Source organism: Lygodium microphyllum, chromosome 21 (genome assembly GCF_053477565.2).
Source record: "Lygodium microphyllum isolate KBCC chromosome 21, Lygodium_microphyllum_v1.1.10, whole genome shotgun sequence".
In the NCBI taxonomy this organism is placed as follows: domain Eukaryota; kingdom Viridiplantae; phylum Streptophyta; class Polypodiopsida; order Schizaeales; family Lygodiaceae; genus Lygodium; species Lygodium microphyllum.
Window position 1 is genome coordinate 110464260 of NC_141155.1, and position 10919 is coordinate 110475178.

Below are 10919 nucleotides of genomic sequence, written 5' to 3' on the forward strand. Positions count from 1 at the left end.
TTAGTTGATGTGGCACTACCAAGCAACACAGGCCATGAAACTCCCATCATTGCCACTAAGGAGGAATCCTCCTTGAGAGTGACCAAGACACAATGTGATGTGAAGATAGGAGATACTACATAATAATAGTGTACAAACCCCTTGTAAATAATCTCAAAATAGGCCTTCAAACCTCTGAAAAAATGGAAGACTCTCAAGGTATGCAACCACACATGCAAGAGATCTACACATTGTAGGTTCTTGTGCTAGAGGCAAGAATTTCACCCGCAACATCATCCAAGTGTGAGATGCATGGTAGTAGTTGAAGAAAATGTCATTATTTTTTTATGAAAAATAGAAAAAATAAAATAAATAAAGATAAAGTGATTTTAAAATGGCAATAATGCTCAAAAAAATCAAGTGTCACACACATGATATTCTTTGCAATACTTCTTTGTACACAATATCCATATTGGAACCCATGTAATGGTCATTATCCTACAACATGACTTCCAACAGCCCAAACTAAAGTCAAGTCTATCCATGGGCCTTGTTAATAGTCATTATAAATGTCAGGTGCACAAGAAATTGTCATCGTTGCATAGAGAAGGGAAAGTCTAAGGTTGTGGAATGAATGTGATTCTCAAAATCGACACCTTGGCATCAATGTTTGTATATACGATTATCTCAGCTTCCAAAACTTGCTATTAAAAGCTTTGCATTTTAGCCTCATTCCATTACATAGTCCTCTCATAAGATTCAAGTTTTGAAGCAAAATAATAGGTGCATTGACCTTCAAGAGCAACAAATTTGGTAAATTTCCACCTCCAATATCAAGAGAACTAAAATATTCTACAAGGCATAGAAACACATTATCATCTAAATCAACTATGTTATCAACACTATAATATTACCTCACATCCCCTAGCATCAAACACAATGCTTCAAAATTTAGTTGATCCACCTCTACATTTCTCAAAACAAGAATTGCCCTTTTAGCAAATAAATTTGCTAGATCATGCATATTGGAAAAGTCATTATACATATTTACAATGAGAACCCCAACCAATCCACCTTGTATCACCATGCTTGTAGACAATATAACTCTATCAGTAGCATCTGTTAAGGCAATACCATCTCCAATATCTTGAAGCCACCCAATGAATTCTATACTCATGGAGTCATCATCAAGACACGTTTGCATGTTTTGTAACAACTTTGGAATTTCCACATGTTGCCAAAAACCTAAGCAACAAAGGGATGCACTCACAATGTCCATACAACCTTCCTTGATCACAATTGGTGAGATTTGTCTAAAACTGCCTTCAAACAATACAATCTTTTCATCAAATGCTAGATTGCAAGACATGATGTCTCTTAGACTCTGGTCAAGGGATTCAAAACATAATGATGCATCATCAGTACCTTATCCCATAAAATGAGGCAACTCTCCCTTAGCAGTCCTACTAGATCACTTTGGATAGGTATGTTGCATGTAGAGTGGCCCTCTAGTTGCAACAAAATCTTGAATCTCGAGTGTGATGTGCAACAATTTGGCAATAGCAATGCAACAATCCCTAATGATGTGGTTACCAAAGCCAAATGACCGTGTGCATGTAGTGTGCCTAAAATACATCTATAAAGAAATGCCTTGCCTAATCCCCCAAGACCATCCAAAAAGAAGAGCTACCCATCACCAATATGCAAGGCACCAAGGGGTAGATAATCCTCATTATGCATACTACCATAACTCCCTCTTTGGGGTGTTTTTCCACATTATCAAAAGTTCCAAAACCATGATCCTCTACTAATAAATCCAAGATAGACACAAAAGCAATGTCCACCATTGAGGCAAGGACAACACTTGGCTCAAGTAGATATTCCTCATAGTGCATACTACCTAACTCCCTCCAATGCTATATTCTTGAAAATGGACAATTTTGTAACTACAAGATAAGCTAGCATCAAGCAGGTAATGCTTAGCCCCATGAGTATCAAAATGGGCTCGAACAACTATCTTCGCATTAGGAGTAGGTTTAACATTTACATGAAGTGCAACAAACTTGAGATTTGTAGGAAGAAGAGATTTCAATAAGAAGAAACTGATAAAACCATCTTTGATAGGCACGCTTTTTGTTTCAATTACTACAAGCAAATAGACCACTCATTGGGTAGCTCTACCATCTTTATCAAATAGTTGTTGTCTTAGTTTTAGACAAGTTGTAAAGTAGAAAAAAAGATTCACTCAATTTCTCCTTCCAAGAAGATTTCTGAAGAATGCACAAGAGAGAATGTTGCTGACAAACAAGTAAGTTTCAGTCACACACCCAAACGAGCAAAACTCAAATGGTTTCTAAATAAAGAAATACATAGTTAATCTATCACTTAAATTTATGATATTTATGTTTCAATTAAAGTACTAAAAAATTAATGATAGCTTATGAACACAATTAACTCCCACCTCTTGAGAATGAAGTCTATGATCATTCTTGAGTATAGTTGCCAATGCTTCTATAGTGGCCATGTTGTGAAAGCATAAGATTCCTCAAAATTTGAAGTGAATCTTCAATGATTCTTCCCATATGTGTTAAAATGTCTCTTCCCTCTCCTTTCTCTCATTCTCAAGGGGCAAAAAGCTTCTCTAGCTCTTAATAGCCATCTTCCTTATGCTCTTCTTATTGCACTATTGCTCAATAGGAGCTTCAAGATTCCTCCATGAAAGTCACATGTAGAAAAAACCTCCTCTGTATGGTGGCTATTCATGAAGTGTTATTTCTCTTTGTGGAAGATTCACCTTACATTTTTGTTATGGGGCATAATGTAGTGTTGCATCCTGCCCCTCTCCTAAACCAAAGGCCTAACACCAACTTGCACAAACAGTGTTGAGATATAGAAATCCAAGTATCAAGTGTGTGTATACGAACACACTCAATAAAATAGAGCTAGGGTTAGGTCTATCTAAAAGAGAGTGTAATAGTGATGTGTGGTAGAAAGAGTGAGTGAGTGTTTGTGTGCATTGTATTGCAACCTTGTAATGTGAGCTATGGAGTTTCAAATGTATCTCCCTCTCCCTCCCCCTTGATTCTTTTGCATGGTATGAGAGCCTCATCCTTTAGGTTGAGAGGTTATGAGTTTGTATATCATTACGCGTGGAGCTCACTTCAAGAAGGTGAAAATCATGAAGTTATTCGTTCTAAAGTTTGAGAGAAGAGTTCGTCATGGTTAGATGAATCGAGCCACACAAGGAAGCATGGCAGAAGCGTAGTATGTCGATGTTAACCAGCAAGACAGCAGGCGCATGCCAATGGATCGTTTGAAAGGAGGCGGGAGTGTGCGCGCACGATGTGACGACCAAGTGTGAGGTATCTCCAGTAACGCACGCTGCCAGATACAAGCTTTCACAACCAGCACCTGATACACGCGTGCTACGGGGGGCACAATGCTCACAGGTGGCGAGACAGCAGGCTGGAATAAGTCAGTAGAAGCACACAATAATTGAACATTAGAAGCCTGAGAGCCAAGCAAGCCATTGGAGCTAAATGGCATGGCATGGTAAAGGGTTGTAGAACAATAGCATGTCCAGTGATGGCACGTCAAGAGGGAAAATGGCATCCCTCCCTGTTATGGTAATATGCGAGCATACTGGACTAGAAGCTAGGGCAACCACAGTCCTATAGAGTCCAAGGATTTCTTGGAGCAGTCAACCTCACTATGTATGCAGATATAGCCACACACCTCAAAGCAGATAAAAACATAATCCCTAAAGTCTTAGGACCCTTTCACACCAATAAATGTCATCCTTGTGATGTATAGTTCAAAACCATGGATACAGTTAATTGGGATGTATTTGATGATGTTGTGGATGTATTTGAATCACAACAAGATGCCTTTCTCGATGATGATGGGTATTATGATGACCCATATTGGCTTGACAATGATCATGAGCCCGCGATAGGTGCATAGGATAATGCACCCCAATTGATAAAGGAAGAAATTTTGGAAGTGCATCTTCGACTCCTCTGAGCGCACTAAAGGTGGGTGGCTTGGAGATCGATTGAAAAGATCGTTAAAATTTATGAAATTAATATCATAAAAGGTTTCAACATTTTGTTTCATATAGATGTAAGTGATGATAATATTGTTTGTGGTCTAGGTGATGGTCATGAATTGACTAATTTGGATACATATGAGGATATAGATGCAATGTCCACATGTAAAAAAGAAGATGTGATAGATAGTGATGTGTGTCAAAACATATCTAGCAATGTCAATATGCAAGGAAATAAAAATGTAATTGATGATCAAAAGAGAAACAACAAAATAGAGATGCATAGGTTGGAGGAAGAACTAGTCATGCTCTTGATTTACTGGCTTGAGAACAAGTCTGAGACAACATTATTCAGTGAGAGTGGAGTTGATTATATAAAGCCCGAGCAAAGACCCTTGAGGGAGGGAATACCCTGAAATCGTGAATCTACATTGACCCCTACATTTAAGATTGAGTCATCATGGAGCATCTGCATATAGATTATAGATTGCAATTATTGTTGTATGATCAGTAAAAAAGGCTATATGTTTTGGCTATAGCGAACTTGGTATTGGCTTGTTTGCAGATTGCAGGTTTTACAAGGTTGCTTATCTTATCAAAATGTCTAACAATTTTAACTAGATTGTTAGCGAGAAGCTTAATAAGAATAATTATCTAAGCATGGAAGTTGAGTATGATAAATTTCTTGAAGGACAAAGGCATTTGGAATTACATTGAAGGAGATATGACAATGGAATCTGAAGTCTCTTAATAAAATGCTATTGTGGAATTGATAAAAGCTAAGAAGGATTGGGAGCAACCACATAGAAAAGATATGCTGGCTATATGTGACTGCCACAAATATCATGATGGACCATTTGCAAGAATCTGAAACCCCTGCTATTGCATGGATAAATTTGGCAATGCTATTTGAGATAAACACAAAGGCTAAAAAGTTGCAACTCAAGTCAAAGCTAAATCAAGTTAAGAGAGGGATCTATCCATCCATTCATGACTATGTGCATTGAAGATCAAAAGTATTATGGAAGCTCTTTGATCTATCAATGTAGTATTTATTAACGAGCTATAAAGTCACTAAGGTTTGAGGATGTAGTGTGTAATGAGCATTGGGATAATACTATGGACGAAGAATTAGTAGGCAAATGACACGTGGATTTGATGCATTTACCAAAGGGTAAGAAATTTATTTGTTGTAAATGGGTTTACAAGGTGAAGCATAAGTCCAATGGATCTATTAAGCACCATAGTGCAAGACTCATTGCCAAAGGGTATGCGCAAATTCATGAAATTGATGATGAGGAGATTTTTGCTCCAATGGCTAACATGGCTATTGTGAGGGATCTCGTAGACATTAAAGGGTTGGCTAATGCATCAAATGGATGTTAGAAATGCCTTCTTTGCTTGAGGAGTTGCAAGAAGAAGTTTATGTTGAGCAACCACCCCATTATGTGGATGACAATTATCCTAATTATATATATAGGTTGTGCAATATGGAATAAAGCAAGGGCCCACAACATGGCATAAGAAGATTGTGGATATCTTGTTAGCATTGGATTCTACAAAGCACATGTTGATTACTCACTTTATGAATCTGAGAATGACGCAAGTATTATGCTTCTTACTATAAATGTGGATTACTTAATTATCATAGGTGATAGTGAGATAGAAATTGCCCATGTGAAGTGTCTTCTCAAGGTTAAGTTTAATATGAAGGATTTAGGAGAGCTATGTAATTTTCATGGTATAGAGATAATTAGGAATCCCAAGGGTATATGGTTTTCACAAAGACGATATACTTGGATATGATAAAAATATATAGTGTGGCTGATTATAAGTCAATCTCCATGCCTATGGATGTTAATGCTAACCTTAATGCACATGAGGGTGATGTGATTGAGGATGTCATTATGTATAGAAAGATTATGAGTAGCCTTATTTATTTGACGATCATTAGGCCAAATCTAAAATATACAATTGGTTTGGAGATTCAATTTATGTAGCTAACATGAAAGCAACATTTGGATACAATGTGGTGCACATTGTGCTTTGTCATGCCTACACTTGACTATGCCTTGTTCTATGTTGTGGATGTACTATTGGACTTGCATGGTTACACTGATGAAAATTGGGCTAGTAGTATTTTAGTCAGGAGGTTTACAAGTGGATTATTTTTTTCCTTGGGAGTAGTATTGTTACTTAAAGTAGCAAGAAATAGCCTATAGTTACACCATCGAGTATTGAGGTAGAGTATAAGGGTACTACACACTACAACATGTGAGGTAGCTTGGTTATGCAAGCTACCACACTTAGGGACTTCGGATTGCAGGTAGATAAGAAGATAATCATATACTATGATAACCTTGGTAGTATTCTATTGGCCAAGAATCTAACATATCATGCGTGGACCAAACACATCCATTACCATTTCATCCGAGAGTGGGTTCTAGGCAGGTGACATTGAGTTGGTTTTTGTTAGTACGTAGGATCATGATGTAGATATTTTCACTAAGGCCTTAGGAGCTGAGAAGCTTCACTACTTCAAGAATGTCCTTGGAGTATATGAGCTCATGGGGTGAGTATGAGGGAGAGTATTGAGATGTCGAACCCCACATGAGCTAGCATCCACTACATGCCTATGTGTTATGGTAGGACTTTATTCATTGGTATGTTAAGTGATCAACATGGAGGATATACTAGTGGTTCTATAGCTAGACTACACCCACATAGCCCACTCTTGGTTATGGCACATTCATTATGCCATGTCATCTATCATTCGTGGATTCATACTTTGTAATTGCAGGTGCATACATTCTAGTACTTTCATATTAGTCTTTTATAATATCATATACTAAGTTCTTTTGTGTTGAAGAATAAGAAAGAAGAAGAATAAAAAGATTTTAGCCCTACTTCTTTGTGTACTTAAGTCTATGTTGTTGTGTGTGCTCTTGGTTGCTTTACCTCTCTCTGTTCTTGTCTATTTACAAGGAAGAGTCCTAGCCCTCTTAGGCACGATGGAATGCTTGTAATGTTAATGGAGAGGTGACATCTATCAATCCCAAGCCTTAGGGTAATGGAGGGTCTATAAACCGCTCCATACACTTGCCCTGTCCCTTTTTATGGACCAAAGATTGGGGCTACCAACAAGGGTTTGGGGGGGTGAGGCAGGATGAGGCTATCACTAGGAGGTCCATCTTGCTTGTCTTTTGGGTCTACATATGGATGGAGCCTATGGATTAATATTTTTTCCAAAGGTACTTTTCTTTTTAATAGTATCTTTCTTTATTAATGTAACACATTTTCTTATGTAATAATGATATTAAATGTAATGTATTGAAATTTCAATGTATTTTTATTAACTGTTTGTGTATTCTATTGGTGTTTTTTCTTTTGAAGTTATCAATCTTTTTGACTATAATGCACTACTAGATTTGTCAATTTTGATAAGTCACAAGTTTCAAAGTTTCAAAAATTTTAATGGAGATATGAGCTTCAAAATTTTCACTAAGTTTTGAAAGGTACAATTGTTATCTTTCTCTAATGATTCTTAAGAATCATCTCTACTTATAATGCATATTATTACAAATTAAGCCTCTACTCCATATTACTAAAGATCGGGCCGACTATTCTTTCACTCCATTGTATCAATGCTAGGATTTGGGGTCCAAATTCTAAGTGGGAGGAGAGGGTCCACATGTTTGCACTCAAGGGATCCTTGCCCCCCTCCCCCCTCCCCTTGTCCTATAGCACCACAGTGATGGGGTCAACCCCCTCATTGTGGCACCAAAGGGCAAGGGAGTGAAGGGTCCATGAGGCCTTGACCCCTTGCCTCTTAGCACAAAATCTATCTACATCCACACATACAATGGATGGCCTCACCCCCCTTTGCCCATCTACACCCACACATATGAGTGGATGGGTCTTACTCCCCATGATTGGCCCTTGCCCCATGAATAGTCTCTCGTCAATAAATGGAATATGGATGGCCTCTAACCTCATCGATGGCAACTTCCCCCACAAACGACCACCGCAGATGGGTTGGGTGGTATCTCCCACTCACCATGGAGCTAAGGGGAGAGGGTATATTGGTACATGTGGCCCCCTTCCCATAGAGCTAAGGGGCACATGTGTTAATGGGGGTGGGCATCTAGACCTTGCCTCCTTACCACCATGGAAAGCGATGAAAACCTCAAGCCATAATTCCATAAGGGCAAGGGGAAAAAACCCCTTGGCCATGGCATTGCATGGCTCTAGGAGGAAAATAGGCCCTAGGCCCCCCCTCACATGTCTACACTCATGTAGACAAGTGGGGGACCTTTAAGGGCTCCACCCTTGTGGCCCTTAGCATAGTGGAGATGGGGAAAACTCTAGTCATCATGGCACATCAAGGGGAGGGGGCTGCTAGCGCTGAAGGGGACCTGAAATATAGAACATAGGTAGCTAGCTAGGTGGTATAGGTAGTTGGGAGGAAAGGATCCTCAATAGTAGGGGCGCCTTGGAAAAGTCCATCTATTAGTACATATTAACAACTTAAATAACAATCAAATAGTACTAACTTGAATTGTAAAAGTAGATTTAAAGATATATCATGAAGTTCTAAAATAGTACTAACTTAAATAGTACTAAAATGGTACTAAGCTGAATAGTATTAAAAATTCCAAAGGATAGTGTTAAACATACTAAATTGGTACTAACATGAATTGTAAAAAGGTATTTATAAAGTGATGCTAAAGTTCTAAAAACCTCAAGACTATTAGATAAAGGCAAAGGCTAATAAAACAAGTTAGAGATTGAAATCTATGGCATTTTGGATGTTTTTCAATGCAATATTTTCAATAATAAAATCTTTCTATGCATATGTAATGGAGAACTCTAGAATAGCAGTCTTAAATTTATAAGGCTTTTGTAAGTACGACAATATTGTCTTCAATAACTCAACATCACTTGAATGATCATTATACGTGTTGACATGACAAATTGTTCCAATCAAATTCAAACATTCCTTAGATGGTGTGTCATCCATGAGCAATGTATGTTGAGGGTCCATATGAATACCCCTATCCACAAGCGCAATGAAAAGCTTTAGGAATAGAAGCTTACCAATCAAATGGTGTGGTATATGCTATAGCACACAATCATCTTGCAACAAGTCGAATTTGAACAATTGTTTGTCTATTAATTCAACAACTGACATTAGGTCCTTGAGAGTCATGCTACTCCAGATCCCCATATCATAGCATGGCTCTAATTGTGCAAGGAACTACATTAGTCCAAGCCTTAGTGACATAGCATGCTTCTAGACTTTGTGAAACAGAATATTCACACATACATGGATGGAGCCTACTGAAACCATATTTCCACCATGACTCCATTAACATAAAAAACAAGAAAAAGTTTTGAACGAATTGGTGTTGATTGAGCATTTATCTAAATACAAAGTTCAATTTTATTAGTTTGAGAAACAAAAGATAATAAATAAATGAAAGACCAAGTTTGAAAAACCCATTGATACATGAACTCTCCTCAATAGATATTAAAAAAGTATATAACAAAAGGACTTTGCTCAATATTTAAGAGAAAATGTACATTATAAAACTCCATTGCATTCATAATCAAAGACCAATATGGTGGCATATGCTCATTTAGAGATGGATCTAGTTTTGTGCATGTTTACAAGCTTAGCTCACTATTTAAGAGAAAAGGTACATTACAAAAATCGTAGCGCATTCATAAGGAAACAGTAATATAGTAGCATATGCTCATTTAGAGAGGGATGTGGTTTTGCACACATTTATAGGCTAAGAAGCACTATGGGTAGGAGGATGATGAGTTTTCATCTTCTTAAAGCCAACAGGAACAAGTACATAGTTTTATATTGTCACCAGGGGATTGGGCAGTGCCTCCTCATGCTCATTAGCAGTGATGTCATTGTGCTCTCCTCAGCATTGCCCTCCTCATGTATCTCCTAGGTAGTGGCCTCCTCATGCTCTAGGGTTGTGTCTTTGAGGGATGCAACAATTGCCTTCTACTCTTGGAAAATGGCTCCCCCATGCTCTTGGGCCTCTTTATGGATAGTGGACTCCTCATGCCCTTGGGCATCTTTATGTGGGCAATGGCCTCCTTATGCTCTTGTTCCTAGTGTGATAAGTGCTTTAGCCTTTGTTATGTAAGTGAGCATGGAAATCTAAATTACCCACCTTTACAATATTCTACCCCTTGTAAAAGAGGTCCTTCACTTTGACACCTTGACCAAGTAGTTTTTATTACTATGGTCAACCTTAAAAGCTCTATTTGGTTGCTCAAGGCTTTCTTTTTGCACTCTTCTTCATCATCGTAGGAGTCTTCTACATCCTCTATACATTGTAAATGTTGACTTCTTTTATCTTCTTTCTCTCTTAAGTCCTTATTGTTAGGGTTGACTTATGCAAGGGTGGTTGTCAACTCCTTAAGATTTGTAGACGAGCCTTGTGCTAACCTATGCATATCTATAGTTACTTCTCCCATGTTGCAAAGTGAGAATGCTTCCAAGGATTTTGTATTTAGCAAAATAAAAAATGATTGTGACTATAGCTACAAGCATTACAAACACGAGTGTTTTAGTACTAAAATAGCTTTATCAACAAAACTTAGAAAACATTAAGCTAATAAAGTACTAACCATAGCTAGCAAAATGACATGATAGTACTAAAGAAAAAATTTACCTTAGGAAAAGAATTAATATATTGATTTATTTACATAAACTAAGTAATACCAACAACAAAATAGTACTAATGTTGCTAAACTACTAACATAGTGATGGTATAGTATCTTAGTACCATAAAAGATACTAGTAAACGTGGATAAGGCAATGAGAGCATCATTTTCAATAGTACCAAATATTACCAACATAGTGATG